Genomic DNA, 19,985 nt, shown 5'->3' with positions numbered 1-19,985 from the left:
AGAGAATGCACCCGCGCGTCACCTGACAGTAGGATTAAAGTAAAATAGCGTTGCGGATGCGTCGATACCCGCGAGACCTTTAGTAGCGAGTGACGCCGAATTATATGGAGAAAATAAGGGGTCTCCGTACACCCGTTCTGTCGTCTAAGCTCGCGAGTGAAGGTGTGGTTGGGCTCGGAGCAGAGCGACTATACGAGTGGGCGTTGGGCCCCCGCGTATCTTTATGACAGGCCCGAAACTGAAATTAAAACTGCGCTCCTGAAAAGGGGAGGAGGTTATAGGATTCGCTAGTACAAGTTTAATTTGATGGTAAATTCCTGGTATATACCTTTTAGATTGAGGGCTTCGTAGAGAACCACGGTGCGCTCTAGGTTATTATTGGCAAGTTAATCGGCGGGTTTTGCGCGGGAACGGAGAAAGGTGGTAGCCGAGGACGTAAATTACGGACGCGTGAGAATCGCTCTTGCGTGGCTCGAGCTTCGACTTCCGGCGAATATTATTATCGCCGTACCGGTATTTTTCAAAGTCAAAACTCACTGACTTTGTCCAAAGCGTAAGGCACACCTATGGATAATTGAAACCTGGATGTCTTTATAAGCATAATAAATTTGAAACTTTAGTAGTTAAATTTGAAATGGTTCAGTGGTGTTCTTTTTATAAATACATTTGTAGATTATGTCTATTTCTTTGTCTCTGATCTAACGTACAGTGGCGAGAATGAATAATTCACGCGAAGCGTAGAATTCAGGGGTGGAATGCAAAGTTTTAGAGTATATATATATATATATAAATATATATATATATATGATAACTTATCAATAATGCATATATTTGGCGAATTATAAATCCGTTTCAATGCTGCAAAGGGAGCTTTGCAGCATTGATATTTACGATACCAAATCGCGTTTCCATCTCAATGCCGAGACCCTAACTTGGTCTACCTGAATTCCAAGAGGTTTAATTTGAAACTAAGTAATGGAAAGGTATGAGCTAGTAAGACGCGTACGCCAATAAGCCCGCCAACATATTGACTGGGAAGCCACGTAGGAATGCAAACGTTATACCGAATCGCGACCGTGACGTAAAACAAAGAACTGAACTCGTATCAATTCGAAAACGTGCCGTACTAGCGGGGAGACATCTAGCGAAGCGATTCGGTACTAAGCGTAAGCCGTATAGCAGCGATCCATATATTGGAAACAAAATTGCGGCTTCGAAGTTAGTAAGTTCGGCGGCCGGAGCAAATGAATCCGACGGCGAACGTAGCTCGAAGGCGGGAAAACAATATTAGATACGCTTCGTCCTATATTAGGATGGCAATTTCGAAGAAATCAGGATCTAGAAGCGATTAGGACGATTCTCCCTCAGCGGCGGGGATTCGCGCCAACTTCTCCGCCCGTAATAGGCATTAATACAGTAATAACTAAGGAAATAAGTAGGATGAGAGTCGTGAGAGAGGAAAAACCAACAGGCAGACGGCGGAGGAGCGAGAGCAATCCATTTACTCTTTCTCTTCTATCCGTCGGTGGGCTTCTCTCTTAAATAATACTCAACAATAACTCCTAAGAAAAGTTTGGCTGTAACTAAGTCAGAGCTCGCTATCCCGTTCCTATCTATCACCGCCGAGAGCGGTGGGTGAAAGGGGTGCCGCCCCGAAAGGAACGCGGTTGCCCGGAAGAGAGAGAGAAAAGAGGCGGAAGATGAGGCCAACGACGGAGAGAGAGAGGAGGACCAAATTACAGGGCACCCTGGAATCGTCCATTAGGTCGGCGAGTGGACCTCCGCCAGCGGTGCTGCGATTCAATTTTCGCCTCTCCTTCCAAATTGGCGGCAACCTGCAGTCATTCCTCCGACCCTCTTCCACTTCAAGCCCGTCTCTGATCCGATACGTCAGCGATATAGCCGGCCTCCCTACGCGCCACCCCCGCCTCCCTACTTTCCCCGAAGCATCCGGTGACCGCGCGCTCCGATCCTTCCACACTAATACACCTCCGTTTCTTCCCCGCTACCTCTATTTTCCGCCTAAAAGTGCCAACTTATACCGACGGCCAACTTCGTAATTAGAGATATATCAAGCGATGAATTAAATCAAAGAAGGGCAGTTGGCCTTCCTGGCGGTACGAGTTCTAGTTATCCTAACCCGATCAACTGCGCGCTTGCCGCCCGAGGGCTCTCTTCACTGCCGCGCCTGGAATGAGAAAAACAAAAGGTTTCGACCAGAGAGAAATAAATTTCAGCTCACCCGAAATAACAAATTAGTCTTTACGCTCCGTGGCTCGCGCGTTTCTAGTTCGTGAGTTAACAAGATTCTTATACGTACAACCCTAAGTAACATTATGGTTTATTTGCTCTTGGCGAAACAGACTATCAATAAAGAACTTAGCGTTGCGAGAATAGGAAGTGTCGTACTTATGTGTATTGCGCTACTTATGATATAATAAACTTACGCGATGGTAATTCTAATCGCACGTTGACCATAGGCGTATTATGAGCCGGAGAGATACGTGGTTCGCGTGAGAGGGGCCCATTGCTACGAATTTCTCTCGAAGGACTCGTAACATATGGTCGGGCTTTAGGGGCCGTTCGTGTATCACGTAAGGCAACTTATACGAACATTTTCACTTACAGAAAAGTTCTAAATGGTTAAGGGAAATAATGCAAGTCCTAGTGTTGTTAATTTTAAGGAAAATGTCCAGAAATCGGGAAAAATAAAAAATTTAAACATAAATCACTTTTTGAGGGATTTTAATGTTTTTAACTTTTTATCGATATAAAATGTCTAATAACAGTAAACATACTACAAAACATTAATAGTGTTACATTGTTCATCAGTTTAAACTAGCCTAGAGGTTTATTTTTACTTTTAGATTCGAAAAAATTGGCGAAAATTCCGCTTTATTTAAATTTGCAAACAATATATTAGACTAATCATGGAATTAAAACTTTTTTGTTTGTTTTTTTTCGGAACATTTTCCTACTTACAACAATAGCTGGTCCCAAATCGAGTCTAATTTAACGTGAAAAATAAAGTAATACAAACGAATAAAATACTCCTTTGTTATACTGTTTAAACAGTTTAATATACAAACCATTCTCGAGTGAAAATTTAATAATTCGGTACGTAATTCACTTAAAAAATGTCTCGAGGTGTAAAATCCGACGAAAATAAGTTAGGCCTAGCTAAACTTTAGAATATAAACCCGTATATATTTTATTTAAATAGTTAAAAAAAAATTTAATATGGTAATTTATACGGCTTTATAAAAAGCGGTAAAACGCTTATCTGTCGTTGCACCGTGCAGTGGCCGCCGTATTTATTACCCGCCATAATCCCGAGTTAAAAAGTCCACATAAATTATTCACAAAATGAAAAAATAAATTTCCAAAAGCGCTTCTTCTGTGGCTATAAAGGTGCTAAATTTAAGCTTCGTTCGGAGTTAGTTTCTATATAACAGCTTTTTATAAACTTATCCGGGATTTTATTAAATTTTAGCCGATTCATAAACGTTATAAATGAATAGTAGCCCACTCACTACCACCGAAAAAAAGGGTTAATAGCCCATAAACTCGAACTTTTTCTAGAGCTTGAGAGTCAATTTCGACATCGTTCAAACTTTTTAAAGAACTTTTGTTCCTCGCAGATTTTTTTTAAACAAGAAGGCGCGTATAGAACAATTTAGAAGGAGCTTGTAGACGGCGAAAGGGTACACTGGTGTACACTAGTACCGTGCCGTAGCACTCGGGAAAGAAAAGAACCTATTTATATACAGCTCAATAGTTCCCCATTAAATTTAACATAGTATTTTTTAAGCTCCACGACGGCCCCTAAAACGGTTTCTTTTCCTATATGCACCATCTAATAGAAACAAAAGAAAAACGTTTCTTGGCAATCTGAAGAAGGCCAGGTAATTGAATCGTACTCTTAAAAAAGATGGCAGGTGATTTCCTTTTCTTTAACCCTATTTCTTTTTAACTCAGTCATGCCAACGACATCTATCAGGAGCATCAAAACCATATAGTAGGTTTCTTTGACGGCCTAATAGCCTAAGGGTACGAATAAGGTCCTTTAGAAGCCCTAGGAAAAATCCGAAAGTCGCAGATTCAATTCACGTTAGGAGCCATCTTAAAGACATTTTCAACTTTTCATTCGTTTACAATTTAGGTCAGTGTTGACTTTGTTGTCAACGAGGATAAAATATTAATAAATATTGAATACGAAATAATTGATATAATATTGTTCCTAGAGGTCGGCTTGCCCAGTCGTACGTTGGTGTATTGCGCTTGGAACACTTCTACAGGCGCCTGATCTATTTTTGGTCTACAATCGTAAAGTCGTTTTTCCTGTAAATGACTCAATAAGCCATTGAATTTAAGAAGGACCAATTTTAGGTAATAAAATATTCGTCAAAAAAATTATAGTTCTATTTTTGGCTAAGTATTTCGCTGCAATTGCGTTATCAAAAGACCATAAATTGAGAGATTTTTGAATTGGGAGATAAATTTTTAGAGGGACAGAAATTGAAAAGACACGAAACGGCGATTTCCCATTGGAGGCTCCTATTAAATGTCATTGCCTCGAATAGGCCTTAGTTTCCGACCTCTCGATCTCCTTTTTTTTCCTTCGTATTTCTCTCTCTCTCCCTTTTCTGGAAATGTCCCTACGTAGAGAGAAGTTCCAACTTCACGTATCGTTGAGCAGGGAATCTTGAAGCCGGGAGGGGGGGGGGGTGACATACCAAAAAATCAATGCTCGCCTCAGCCCAACGGCCTGCTTTTTTTTCTTCTCCCGCAATCTCCAAGCTCAGCTTCTATTAGCTTCTACAAATCAGTTTTTCTCTCTCGCTCGACTTTTTACGTTTATTTTTCATATTTTTTTCATTCCTCAGTTTCTAACATTTCCCATTTTTTTGTCCAAGGGTTAACTTAGAGTGAAAACTCAGTGCCTGCCTTTGACTAGGTATTATTTCGAACGTTGCTTCTACTATAGAAGACAAAACTATAAATTCAATTGGATTGAAATAAAATGTATAGTCATATAGGAAAATGTCCGAGTGTTGCTAGTCTAGATTTATGATATGATTAGGATTGCGCCCCCCCCCCCTTCCATTTTAACATTTTGTCCAATTGAATTTTTTTATACCGGTACGTATAATTTCATTTCATCGCTTACACCAAAGCTCTCTATTTTAGGAAGGAAATCGGTGGGGGTGGGGGGGGGGTTCAAAATAAATCCCCTCCCCCCACCTATTGATGACACTCATATTTCAAAGAGCAGATTTTTTGGACGGCAAAATAACGTTGCTCCCCAAAATTATTTTTCTAATCCTCTCCCTCAAGGCTTAAATTTTTTCTCCTTCACGGGTTCCGTCGTCCCCCACCAAAATAAAAAAACTGAGAGGAAAAAAATCTCATTTTGCTAAAATTTCCATCATATATACGAGATAGGATAAGGGTTTTTAAGTGTAAAATGATGCTACGGGGCGCGCACACCCTTATTAAAATTCACGGCGTGTTTTTGGGCTAAAAAGTGTAAACACAATATAAATTCCCTCCCGATGGCGCGCGGATATCTTAAGCCTTGGTAAAAAAAAAACAAACTTTCCCAGTCCCAGCGCGTCCCTAAATTAAGTTACATTAATCACGATGGATATATAATTCTTTCTCCCAATTTTCGCCCATAACCCGGCAAAAAAACTAGGCGTGGCTATCAGGGTGGAACATACGATTAGAATATATCTCGAAATTTATAACCACCATCATATATATTTTTATCCGTTTTCCGGATTTGTTCATCTATTAAAAATAACCATTTGATCAGCCTATTAAACCACTTTTTTTTATATACATGCGGGATTACGGGTACCCTTATATTTTTTTACACGTAATATTATATGAAATTTCAAAATAATTATCGTGTATTTTATATAATGGTTTTTAGGCATGGATTATCGTCGTATAAGGTGTGGGTAATATCATTAGTGGAGAGGGTCTGCGCCAGGTGTCACTGTTTAGAAACACACGCGCCGCCTGCGAGGTTTAATGAAATACAAAGTCAAAATTTTTATGGGTGTAGCTATGGTCCCCGCGCAAAAAATACAAGCTTGGATTTAATGTTTTTCCAGTTGGTTTATAGCGTCACAGGCTGGGCTGCCTATCCGCGAGAGGCCGTCCTTAAATTTATCTATCCCGCAGCGCGCGGAAAAAAAAGAAAGGTAAAACAGGTTTAACCGCTGTTTCCTTAGCCTTAATTTTAGCGTACTCTTCCGTCCAAGGTTTAACGATACACGCTTTACCCTCCCAGTGCGTTTCGACCGCGCTATCAGCTAACCACGAAGTATAGTCTTAATTGAAGACGTGTGTTCCACGTTCCAAGACCATGAAAACGTCCGGTTAATTTGATAGTATTGGGTAGGTTATTAGCGAGTGCGGCGCTATGGTTATTTAATTAGCAAGTTACGCTGCCCGTATACCGTTTCCTTTCTTTTTACGACGCGAACCTGTAGTTTTTATACTTTTTTAAGAGACTACCTGCGTAGCACATGGCCCTTACGGCGGTTTTTTTATATATATTTAAAGGTTAAAAACAGAGAAAAAAATGTACCAATTGTATTCCCCTCAGTCTTAGTAAAGTTTGAAACACCCCGTTAATTTTTTCTTTATATTTAATAAAGAAGAGCCATCTTGAGCAGCTGAAATGTGGCACGCTGGAGGTTGCACCTTCAACCTCCCGGATTTTATTTCATTACTAATCTAATCGCTTTTTCGAATCGTTTCTCTTTAAAAGCGTCTATTAGAACGTCCCCTTTTGGAGACATTTTTTCCGTAGAAACGATTGTTTTTTGGACGACGACCGTCGCGGAAATCATTATAATTATTACTACTGTATTCTGCATTACAAAGAAACGGATTTTAAATATATTAGTCGTTAATGTTTCTCCTTTTTCTGAAATACGCGAGGCAGCTGTTTTCAACTCTTTTGGCCACGATGTATCTCTAAGGAGCTGGAAGCTTTTTAACTGATTATTTTGAGCCAAACTGAATATATTTATCCGCTTTTCAAAGAGACAAACCGTCCCTTATACGCGAATTTACGAAATTTCATTCCGTAGAATGCCAGTGGAATTACATTTTAGATTAAATTGTTGTTTAATTAATATTTCCATTCAGCCAATGCGAATTTTCGTGTGTTACTATAATAGATTTTTTTAAATAATAATCAGCTAGGCTAATACCCAAGGCACCACCTTAGACCTAAGTCATCGAGCGACTTTTAAAGCCTTTAATTCAGGTGGCCGGGTTAAAAGATTAATTAAAATAAAGGTAAATAATGAAGAATGTAAATGATTCTCTATAAAGGAAAATATTCGAAATGTTTTACCAAATGTTTAAATATACTTAGTTTAAACATTTAGAAATGGAATGTTCGATATAAATCACTTTTAAATAATACGCAGTTGGCTTTATTTACCCGAATTGAGACAACATAAGCAGGTACACTGATAAACAGAAACTTCAAACAGACCATTTCGAAATCGGAAATTTTCGAAATTCCGCTAATAAATACAGATCTACATCATTAAATAAAGATATCTTTGGCCAAATGCTATCAGAATATTTCCCTTTGTAACTGGGTATAGATTAGAGATTAAATTTAATCGATATATTTGAATAATAAATTAAATTAAAAAAACGTTCAAATTAATACTGAGGCACCTGGTTAATTTTTAGGTTTCGGGATCTAATAAAATTTAAAACTTTTTGGTTCAATTAATTTATTTTTTCTATTTTTAGTTTAGTTGGTTGATCTAAACTAAAATTATTTGTTATTTAGTTGTTTTTGAACTAACATTGATAGTTGCTACAAAACCTATTTAGTACATTTTCATGAATTCAAACAACAATTAAGCTAAAAAATTACGAAGATAACTTTGATAACTAGTGAAATTAACAGATATTGGAGTCGAATTTTAAATTTTTATTATACTTAATAAACGTCTCTTTAGTTTAATTATAAAATATCCTGAATATTCTTGATGCGCTTAAAACGCGGCGCCACGCAATATAACGTCAACAAACATTATTATGTAAAACATTTTAATTAGGTTTGGTAGCGAGCGCTAGCATTAATTAAGGGTCAGTATAGCGTACGTATAGACACGTCCAATTACCAAAAGACGCCCGAAGGGGTCGCCAAATACCGAGCTTCCGATCAAACAAAAACTAATCTATATTACTATTAATAAAAAAAAAGAGAACTTCCCTAATTCCTTCGCTAAAGAAATTACAGTTTTATTAACACGAGTGCCTAGTATACAAGCCGCATCAGAATGAAGCTAAGAAGATGAGAAAAAAGGTATAATTCCATCGCGGGCCGCCCTAACCAAAGTAATTTCGCGTCCTGGGGGCCAAGGCGATAATTAAAATTCGGCCGAGCTAATGTTGTATATCACTATTATTCCGCCATCGCAGCGCTATTTTGGCGAGAGTGTGTAAGTTCGGCCTTTCGCCGCTCCGAGGCGCTGCCACTCGCTCCCCAAAAGTTAATGATTACTCGTCTACGAAAAGAGGCTTCCCAAATTAGACTATATACAGGCTACTCGTCTAACCTGACAGCGTCTTCCACGCCCGAGGAGCGCAAATCCGTCGGGTCCAAAAAACTCCCTACCCCGCTAAGAAGTAGCGGTGGAAGGTTAAGATGGTATCAAAAAGGCATCATAATTTGGTAGGAAATAGGTTTTCTCGGCTTCCTTGCCGGATATACCCCGGAGACTCGGGGTCGCAGACTACGTTAACCGAGATAACTTTGTCGTGACGTCATATTCCCACCTTCGACTGAATTAAAAAAATAAATATAGTCGTCTGGTAACACTGCAAACCCGCCTTTAGGAATAATAAATAAAATTGGTCCGCGGGTAGCGCGGCATTCCCGCGAAACCCTCTTAAACTTTTCGGATAATATATTTATAAGAGGTACCACGTCTATAAGAGTATAACACAATTATCCGGTACATTTAAGAAGTAAATTCCCTGGCAGCGACGACGGTAGGTTTGACGATAAGTCTGATCAAGTTATCAAGAGGTCCCACTAAAACGATGAGGTCAAACAAACACTATCGTAATATTTAAATCCAAAATTTGTTCCACGTCGATGGGACGTCGTAACTAGGCTACGTGAATTTAAATTAATAGCAATGATACAGCGAATCGTGGTTAAAAAAAAGGGAGTAAAAACCCTCCCAACATCTTATACTTTAAATTTAAATGATAATAAATGATAAAGAAGACAGAGAGATGGTAAGAGCGGAGAAAATGGATTAGATACGCGCCCCGAAAATATCTTGTATCACTTTTTTATTTATTTTATTAAACCTGAAAATTTTTCTTGACCAATTTTTTCCCGCTCCTCTTCTCGCGTAGAGAAACAAGAGTCGCGGGAGTTGGCGGTGTTTGGCGAGAAACCGAAATGTTTCTCGTCCCATCCATCAAATTTATCGCGACTCGACGTGCCTGTCTCTTCGAGGGAAACTCTTGTACCGCAGCGCCGATATTTTCTTATCAATTAGACGCAGATTTTTTATATTGACCAACATATCAAGCCCTTTCAATTTGACGGATTGGATAGATTCTAGATTGTCATAATTGGACGACAAGGGCAGAAAAAAAACCGTGCCACCACCTGAATCGCTAAAAAATGGGGGGAAATACCTTTTATCAATTCTCTATATTTTTATAAGTTGCTCTTCGCCATTATCGCTTTCGTCGAGACCGGTTATAGGTTAAAAAATCAGATAAACCAAGGCTTATGAATTTAGGTGAAAAAAAAACCACTAAAAATAATTGACCACCTTCGTTATTTTCTTTTCGCTTTTGATAATATTAAAAGATGGATGCTCGTTTCATCCGGGGAAGTTATTTTAAACGAACACGATCTAGGTATATTCTTCACACCTTTTTACCCTTCTCCGAGCACTTTGCCAGTGTTTACTTTAAGTGCCAGGCATCTCGAAGCTTCGGATACAATATTCGGGACCAATTTAGCCTCATTATTTTGCATTTTACGCCGTAAGGAGCGAAAAAAGGCCGAGAAAATAGCACGAAAAAACAGCGGGTGCTTTTTATAATATACGCTAGGCCAACTACGCTCGGAGTAGTTACGTAAGAGAATGTTCGGCTCCGCTGGCATCGGGCATTTTTTGTAATAAGTTCGGGCTAAGTGCCCCCTCCCTTCGCCAAAGGAAGGAGACAGAATACGCTTCTCTGACGGCGCCAAGGCCGCTATTTTCGGCTCGATCACGTTTACTAGCCAACGCTGGGCTTTCGTCGATGGTAATCTATCGCCGTCTCCTTCTTCTTTGGTTCCGCCGTTTCTAATATCAGACACTCGTCTACTTTTTTCCGTCCTCCTTAACCATCCATCAATATATATACCGATGTAATTCCTATAGCCCCAATGCGGGTTTCACCAGAAATTTAGCCCGCGATGCTAGGCAGGGCGTGAAGGGGGGGATGACATTTATAGCCTTCCGCTGTAGAAAGGGTGACGTCACGTGAAAGATACTTACCTAGTCAATACGGAATCGATTTTCTTTAGCCATTGGTTATCATCATCGACGGTTTCAAACCCACGTTAAATCATTAAATTGAGCTTGTGATCGTGGTCGAAATTAAAGTTACCGAAATTGACGGAAGAAATTTCAATTATAAGAAATATAATTTGAAGGAGGAGGTTTCAATAAGTTATCGTAGTGAAGGAAAAATAATTGAACGGATAAATGGTACAATTTTGGTATCAATTTGTTTTCGCGAAACAGGATGTAATTGTAATGAATAGAATAGGGCAAGGTGGCAAGCGTAGCTTCTTTTATAAGTGATAAAATATTGAGGAAACGAGAACTTAGATAAAAATACGTCGCAATTAGTTCGTACGTTAGTAAGTGTTTTTCGTTCGGGAATGAGTCGCGAAATAACGAGAAATTTGGCCCCTTGTTCGCCGTGAGGCATGAAATAAAGAAGTTTCTTTGTTTAATTTGCACCAGGAGAAAAATTGCAGTTTATTTACGCTCGTTATGCGGGAATTTGCAGTGCGTTGCTAATCGAAATAGTGAACGAAGAAATAGTATTCTATTATATTTTGTATATAATTATATATATTATAAATTATGTTATTAAATTATTATATGACATTGATAAAAATTAGTAAATAGAAGAAAATATTTCACAAAGCATTAAAACAGGGTTGCCAAACGTCCGGGAAATCAGGGAATTTAAAAATGGGTAAAAAAAGTCGGGGAATTTTAAGAATTTGTAAAAATTCTGGGAATTTAGTTTAATCTTGACACTTTTTAAGGTAATTTTACTCTAGATCTAAATTATGTTATTATTACTTAGTTCCTTGAAAGGTTTTTTAACCTTGAAATAACTTTTGTACTGAAATATAAGTTGATTAAATTTATTAACTTCTGATAAATGTAAAAGTTAAACGCTGTCTAATTTTGGCCCTAAATAGTCAGCGAAAATAATTAAACAGGAAAAACAGGGAATTTTCATCTGAGAATACTGTGGCAACACTGAAAAAACACTCAAGTTAGGTGGTAGGCCCCGTAATCGGTCAATATAACGGCGAGTTAGTCTTGAAAAATAGATTATTTCAGGTTAAAATTTAGTAGACCGAGAACAAGGTGACTCAAAAGTAGATATATTCTATATAAGGTAGTCCATTATCAGAGGTTTCTATAACTATTCAGATACAATAGGTCCTTTTAAAAGGGGAAACTTGAAATATATACGCAACTGTTATAAGGTCGGGCGTAAAAATGCTGTAGCTATTACAAAAGTGGCTGGCATCTCCCGCCGAAGATTCCGCGCTAAAGAGAGAGAAGCGAAGAAGGAGGAGGAGGAGGAGATGGAGAGAGAGAGAAAACGCTTCGTCTTTAACAATGGGCAATCTTTTAGAAAGCGCGCTATCGTAAAGAAACTTTAGACTCCCGTAAGCAAAAATTCTTGGGTCAAAAGGGCCATAAATAATCCCCGATAATGGCGTGGAAGGAAGTCTCCGGAATTTTCTCTTCTCTCCTATTCTGTCACTGCATTACAACAACTTTGGCTCCTACGAGCTACTACCGCTCGTATACGAAAGCGAAAAAAATCCTGGCCCAAAATAAAGGTTAGCGAACAGGGAGGGGGGAGGAGGGGGGGGCGGTACCGGGTGCGCGGAGAGAGAGACCAGGGGAGGGAAGATTTTAAGAAAATTTTGTCGGGATCACAAAAGAAAATGCCGACCGAAAAAAAGGAGGATGACTGTTCTCTTTGTATTCCCGTTTAAAGGGGGTTCGAATTGACGCCCGCCCCCGAGAATTTCTTTAAAAAATATATCCTATTCAACGCAACCAGACCTCTGAGCTTTGACGACTCCATTACATTACTTCTGTTTGAAAAAAAATCGGGGGTAACACCATGCTCTCTATCTCACTCTTATTACGACCCTACTCTGCAGCAAAAATATTTTCTCGTTTGAGTAATTCTAGTGTAAAATCGGAGGAATTTTATGTGTTATTTTCTGGAATAATAATCACTTGAATTGTCGAACTAACCACAAAACCACGAAAAAGTTAGATTTTTATTATTAATGTAAGAAGCTACGAAAATATCATAGAAAATTATGTTAAACTTTACTTAATAGAATTTTTTTTAGCAAAATATGTCACAATAAAGTCATTACCCTTAAATGGTCAGGGTAAATCTCGTCCGAATTAGTTACCACCATCATGAAAAATAATAATCAAAAAGACTTTTAACCACGTATTATTCAGGGTTCATATAAACCTGGAAAACCTGGAAATATCAGTGAAACAGATTCTTTCCAAAAAAATCAGGGAGTTATCAGGGAAATTTTAAATATTTAACCAAAACCTGGATGTATCAGGGAAATTCGTTTGTGTCTGGAAGCGCATCAATAATTATATATAATTTTTTTCGATTAAACGAAAACATAGTGTTTTAGCACCTGGAAATATCAGGGAAATTTCCAGGAGAAAACCTGGATATATCTGGGAAATTTCCAGGAGAAAACCTGGAAATATCTGGGAAATTTCTAGGAGAAAACCTGGAAATATCTGGGAAATTTCTAGGAGAAAACCTGGAAATATCTGGGAAATTTCTAGGAGAAAACCTGGAAATATCTGGGAAATTTCTAGGAGAAAACCTGGAAATATCTGGGAAATTTCCAGGAGAAAACCTGGAAATATCTGGGAAATTTCCAGGAGAAAACCTGGAAATATCTGGGAAATATCCAGGAGAAAACCTGGAAATATCAGGGAAAATAATTCTCCAAATGTTGTATGAACCCGGTTATTACGCAAATGGATGTGGATACCGTCATTTTACATCCGATTTATTGAACGGAGAAATACAAAATACAAATATGTAGAAATCCATTTCAACCCGAAATTGGATTCCGACTTGAACGGAAAGCCTCAATTTATCGCGATAGCCCACCCCTGTATACACACAATCAGCATTTAACTCGACTCATCTAGCTAGTCGCGTTAATTATTCAATCGCTCAATATTGGCTGTAGTTTTAATTGATTGCGTAATCCGCCAAATGAAGTTTACCACTTTCTCTTGGTCTAATGTCATCTGTAACCTCAATTAAGACGTATCCACGTCGGATCGTCATAATTTGAAAGTATATGGGGGGAAGCGTTGGCCCGTGGTATCTCGCCGCGAGCCTTATTAGTCGGAAATTGGGGTCGAAAAGATAACTTTCTCGGGATTCCGTAATGCGCGGGGTGCAGCGGATTAATTGGCGGAGGCGGCCGTCGGGGACTTCATTTTAAAATCCGTCCCAATTAGCGATTTCGCCACAAATCTAGTTCAGATGCGTATATTGTATAATAATAACGGGCCATCCTTTCCGGAGAACCAAGTTGGGTCGCGCTAACGACCCGATAATAGGAGAGAGAGCGATACGAGCTAAATAAATTATCAAACCGGGTCCCCGCGGAGATATATACACCAACAGCAACTACAAAATTATACATCTATCGCGTATCGGGACGCGTAACATTTTCATTGTCAGAGATATAATTGGCTTCAGCGCCCAAAAAAATTGTAACTCGAAAAAATTAAAATTGGGGGATTGATTTAGGAAATCGTGGAAGCAAAGAAAAGTCTTGGAATCTGTTGACTTTGTGATTTTTAACAAAAATTTTATTGCAATTACCATAATTTTTACATAAAGTTGTAAATGCAACAACGTAGTAAATTGAAATTGAAAGATTTGCGACACTTCCAAAAAATATGGTAACTTGAAGATACTTGAATTTTACCCTGAATAAAATTTTGGACCAAAATATTTGGGAGTTGGTAAAATTTTGGACCAAAAAATGAGTAGGTAAAATTTTGGACCAACATATTTGGGAGTTGGTAAAATTTGATATTTCTTAGTTCTACAGATCTGTGACCAATACGTACCCTGTTATAACATGGTTGCTATCAGCGATAGTTAAAAAAAAAAGATGGGATTTTAAACCATTATCCTAACCTTACACTCTCGGCTCGATATACATCTAATGCATATTTTTTATCGGTCATCAGTGATGAAAAAAAAAACGTTTTAGAGAAACTTGGGCAGTTGAGCAAATATGGATTAGGGACAGGGGCTGTGAACGGCATCTCACGGAAGGCAATCGGGTCATAATGACCATAAGCATTGTGTCGCGAAAAGGCGAGTCTCGGGCATTAGGGCTTGAAAATGGCCACGCTATTTTTTTCCCGATTTTTTTTCTCTCTCGTACGACAGCGCGCTATTAACTCGCTAAGTATTTTTTTAACAACCTCCAAATGCCGCGAGCAATAGTTAAGGGTCCATCGGGACGGGAGTGGTACCTGAAAGTAAAGGAGGTGGGAGGGCCCCCGCTATTGGGTAACGTAGAGTTGATCTACGCGGTAGATGGCAGTTCGGGTGATTGCCGGGACAAGGGTGAAGTGTGCTCGCGGTGACCCCGCCACATCTACGATAAATAGGTCGAGTTCTAAATTTGAATAGTCGACGCTAAGTGGTAGGTGGCTCCGAAAAAACTCAGCTCCTCCTAACAGCTAGTAATAACGGTTCCTTTTTTTAAAACTAACATTAACGGAAACTAGAAAAGAGGCCCGGGACGAGGGTTAAAAAGACCGTAAAACATTTTCACTATCGCGACCATTTCTCTTTGTCAGGTTTTATTTTTCCAACGCGAATACAATAACGTTTCCTCTCTCTCTTTTGGGCACTTTCCAAACGTGTCTCCACCATTGAAAAGCGCGCGGTTTTAAGAGTTCCCAATTTACGACGAATCTTAACTTTCAAAATAAAGAAAACTTTTAAGGTGTGGTCTTTTTGGTTCACGCAAAATTAACTATTGGGAAATCAATTTATCAGCTGGTAGGTTCTATTGTTTAAAATTCTCCATTTTTTGATGGAAAAATGAACATTAGTGGAATATAGTTACACCCTGATATTGTAAATGGTGAACCGATATCACAAATTCGAATATTTTAGATGGTAAAAAAAGTTGTAGTAGATCTCGTAACATAATTTTTAATCGTCTTAATAATACTACGTTTACAATCCACTTTTTCTAGCGAGGAATTAACCGGTCTAGTAGAAACTTAATTTAAGATACCGAAAAAATGCGCAAATCGTGAGAATAAAATTTATAATAAAATAGATAAAGTAATAAATTCTGACAATACGGGTTTTGGTTTTTCCTCTTCGAAGTTATATTAAAATAATAGCGAATTTTGATTTCTTTTTATGGAAAAATATACGTTTTCTTTTTATCTGTAGATGCTTTCGTACGTCTCCATTAACTAAAGTAATTTTGAAATATTTTGTTGATACTAAATCCGCTAAAAGGGTATGGAGAGACATAATACGAACATAAATAATACGCGAAATAAAACGTATCCGGGTAGGCATTTAAATAATATTCCCGACGGTAGGATCCGCCTGACTTCATTAAATTGTTATCCTTCTCCGTTTTTGATAGGGCAGTTCGCGGGGGTACCCCGTTATTACCATTGTTTTCTCTCGGTTCGGACTCTCGTCGGCGGAGGGGTGCCGTGTTACCAAATGGAGCAGTTTCACGACGTCTAGCGACTCAATTCTGGCCAAGGGCGGGTCGCCCTGTTCGCCAGCGTGGACATATATTAAGGCGCTCTGACTCGAGTCTCTGTATAACCTCTTAACTCGGTACACGAAGAGAAAAACCCAAATGAACCAGAGGGGGGAGCAAAAACGAAATATGTGATATATAAGGAAAGGGGCGTTACCCCCTTATCCCCGCTCCTTTATTATATATACCGCTAAGCTAGCGATGGGGGTTAATTCCAGGGGGGCTATGAAAGACGATATTATTATACCAGGAACTCTTGTGTTTTTTTGTTTTAGCGTACGAGATTATAGCCCTACAGGGTGTTTAATTAGATCTATCCGGGTAATTTTCACCGAAATTATTAAAAATATAAAAATTATTTTAATTTTGTTTTAAATTTAGTTTAACATTGAATGTTAAATAACTAAATTTTTGCTCTATAATAATAGGCGGAACTATAAAGTGCAGGGGGGCTGAAAAGATGATAGTCACGTGACTTTGTGGAGAAATACAGCACCCTCTATCCTAAGAAATACGAACTATTATTAATTTTATTTTGCTAATGGTGGTTTAAATTTTGATCAATTCATCTAAATTATCTAATTTAAATTATTATTATTATTATTATTTAAAACATCTTGTACTAGAAAGGGGGAAGTTAATTAGCTGTCTGCAGTATCTGGAAGGAATATTTTTTATTTTCCGTCGCACGGCCAACTATGAACAGGAGTTACCAAATCGAAGTTGGCGGTGTTATTTTGTTTTCCCATTTTAACAAGTTGGTTAAGATCAAATTTTCTTTATAGTTCCGCCTATTAAGGCCAGAATTGAATTTTCAAATTTCAAAAAGGTTTGTAAAAAATAAATAGTTTTTTCTTGTTTAATATATTCTTCGCGGCTCTAAGATTAAGCGCGCCAGACCAAAAAATGTCAATACAAAATTGCATCCCCGCCAAGTATTTGTTTCGGTACGCTTAGTTAAATTTCGACGTATAATAGGAGTGTGTTTTTCGCAAACACGTTCCGATCTGACAAGTCAATACACCCTGTATAGAAAGGCCGCGGCAATATAGACTGAGGGTGGGGCAGCTAGTTTGGCCAGATATTGGCACAATGCTCGCGACTCTAAGCGGAGAAGAGGTAAACGCACTCCCGTGCCTTAGCCAAACGCCTAATCCCGTAACCCGCGGAGTTCTTGTAAAAAATACGTATAAAACAGACGGGCCAGATTACGGCGAATAATAAAGCGTAAAAAATCCGGTTGTTTTCATCCTGGAGAATTCTCCACCCCGTATTTGACAGATACGTTTTTTTTTTCTTCATTCTCAGGCGGAAAGGATGTATAAGAAGGGTCGAGATGCGTGTCTTCCCATTGTAGTGTATTGTAATACTCGGGATAATAGCGTCGCCGGCGAAAGGGGCTAAATGAGAAATAATTACTTCCATCGCGCGATGCGAGGACGCTCCGAAGACCCCGATAATGACACCCATTGTCTCTATCTCTTTCTTAATGATATTTAGATTAAAAAGACATTCTTTCAAATAATGACATTCGCTGTGTGTGAAGATTTCGAGTATAGCTTAGACGTCAACGCTGGCGGGTCATTTTAGTTTCATAAACATACCGTAGATGGCGGAGTTGTCGATATTGAGGGCGCGTTCTGGTACGAGTGAATCTCCAATCAAAATGTTAAATATCTCTCGGCGCTACGGAAAATCATTCTACCGATTAATTGAAATTGTAGCCCGTATATTTATTATTTAATCAATATCGTGTCTTATAAATACTAACATACTTACAACGAAGTTCTGATTACACCGAAACTTGGTAAAATTCCTAATAATACCCACAAACAAGTTCTCTTGTGTGAGTCAGGGTTGGTTAAAAACACGGCAAAAACTGGTTTTGGCCGGGGAAAACTGGTAAAAACCCTTTTAAGGCTAAATTAATGATTGATTAATTTTGCAAATATATGAAGAAAAGTCAGAAGAAGACTGAATAGAATAGAAGGATATCATTGCTTTTATTATTTTTTCATTGAATTTTGCCACTAGATGTGTAAAAAACCATGGAAATACGTTTTTCCACACGGTTTTTGACAGGAAAACCAGAGGTGGAAAAATAGTTTTTTCCACCTTGTGTTTTCCACCCTTGGCAAAATCGTGCTAACCCTGATGTGAGTCGTATAAAATATAATTGTAATTAAGTTTTATTAATGAAATAATAATGTTAAAAATTGCCCATTACATATAAACGTAGAGAAGATAGAGTTTAGCTAGTGTCTAGTTTATTTTCGGTCCTTTTTATACGGGATGTTTTTCTTTATCAATAACCACGAAAACACAAAAGTCGTATCGGGCCAGGTATATACGCTTCAAAGAGAGGTTTGAAAGATGAATGGCTCAACGAGCGAGATACTGTCGATTCCGAGTTGAGGTTGATTAATATTAGTCTATCTCGCGGGTCTTGTAAAGCCGCCCTTTGTAACGCAACATTAATTAAACTCGAGAAAGAAGAAGCGAATAATCTATCTTAACGTCTAAATATACCTCACGCTTTCCCCCGAGCTAGTTTTAAAATAAGAATCGAGGGTTACAACCCTTCCCCGCAGTTAGTCCGTACACTCCCGCCAAACAAGCCAGCATCCTTCCAAATTTTGCATATAGTCCGCGACCAACGTAAGGTCACGCTTACCTAGCGTCGATCGCGGCCTTTCAACCGGTATAAACGTTACCCTATCCGACCATTTGGCGAGACTTTCAAGTAAATGAGATAAATGTCTTAGTTTTTACGGGGCGAGGAGGGGTGGAGGAGAGAGGCTATTCATTTTTCCGCCTTCTCAGGCCGGACAATAGATTGATTAATGTTTCGCCGAGCATTGTTTACTGGCGGAAAAATCTCCGCGTGGCCATTAATAAAGAAGACGCCGAAAAACCCTCTTTTACAGAAAGAGGGGCGAAGAATCGAAAGATAAATATTTTATCTAAAATTTCCTAAAGCTCCGACAATTTATTATCAGACTTTCTTGTTTGTTTCGCCGCGAAGTATCACAGTCAGGGGCCAGGCCGCCTGAAAGGAGCGAATGCCAATAATGGACTTGCTTCTTCGGCCATTTTTGACTAAATGATATTTTATACGGCTACACTACCTTATCTTATTTAGTTTTGACGTACAGTTCCCGTAGAGTTTAGCTCTTACCTTTATCTGTCTTTACGGACTATAAACAACAACTGAGAAGTTAAGCGCGCCTAACGCGACCGTGTAGATTTTGAAGTTTCTAGGCTGGGTACTTTCCTGGATATTATGTAAGGGGAAAGCGACGTTAAACGCCTAGGTTTTCTTCTGCTTGTCCCCCTTTAAATTAGGCCAACATGTTCAGCGGTTGGTCTATCACCAGGGTATTTGTGCTCCACTAAGTCAATTTAAAGGAGGACAAGCAGAAAAAAACCTAGGCCTTTAAGAATGCTACACTTGGGTTGGAAACAGGGTGATTTAATTGAGAGTAAAAACGTGTAATTTTATAAATAGAAAATACTGTGGAACTAGGTGAAAAAAAGTAAACACGTAAGTTTTTGTCATGCACGGAAAGAAATAAATTATCGCCCCCTGTAAGTTGGTTAGTACCGCAATGCAGCTAAGTTTAACGACTGGAGCACTATAACGAGGGCTTAGCTATCTTTGCCAACAAATTTTGGAAGCGTGATTTTCTTAGTCTATGCATCTTTTATAACAAGAAAAAATGAAAAAACATTTTATGTTTAAAATAGTCGATAATAACCGAATAAAATCGTGATAAATTTGACGGAAAACTTTAAATTCGTATTGATCGCTTCCAAAACGTAAGCATTT

The 19,985-nt window shown here is 38.5% G+C and overlaps 1 protein-coding gene across 3 annotated transcripts in view; it reads left to right on the top strand.

The window, feature by feature from the left end:
• Positions 1-19,985, top strand: part of LOC149942904 (latrophilin Cirl-like) — a 144,383-nt gene that overhangs the window by 87,651 nt on the left and 36,747 nt on the right. The window lies entirely within an intron of this gene.

Source organism: Leiobunum rupestre, chromosome 6, assembly GCF_980474605.1.
Source record: "Leiobunum rupestre chromosome 6, qqLeiRupe1.1.hap1, whole genome shotgun sequence".
Taxonomy (NCBI): domain Eukaryota; kingdom Metazoa; phylum Arthropoda; class Arachnida; order Opiliones; family Sclerosomatidae; genus Leiobunum; species Leiobunum rupestre.
This window is presented reverse-complemented; position numbering and strand designations above follow the sequence as displayed.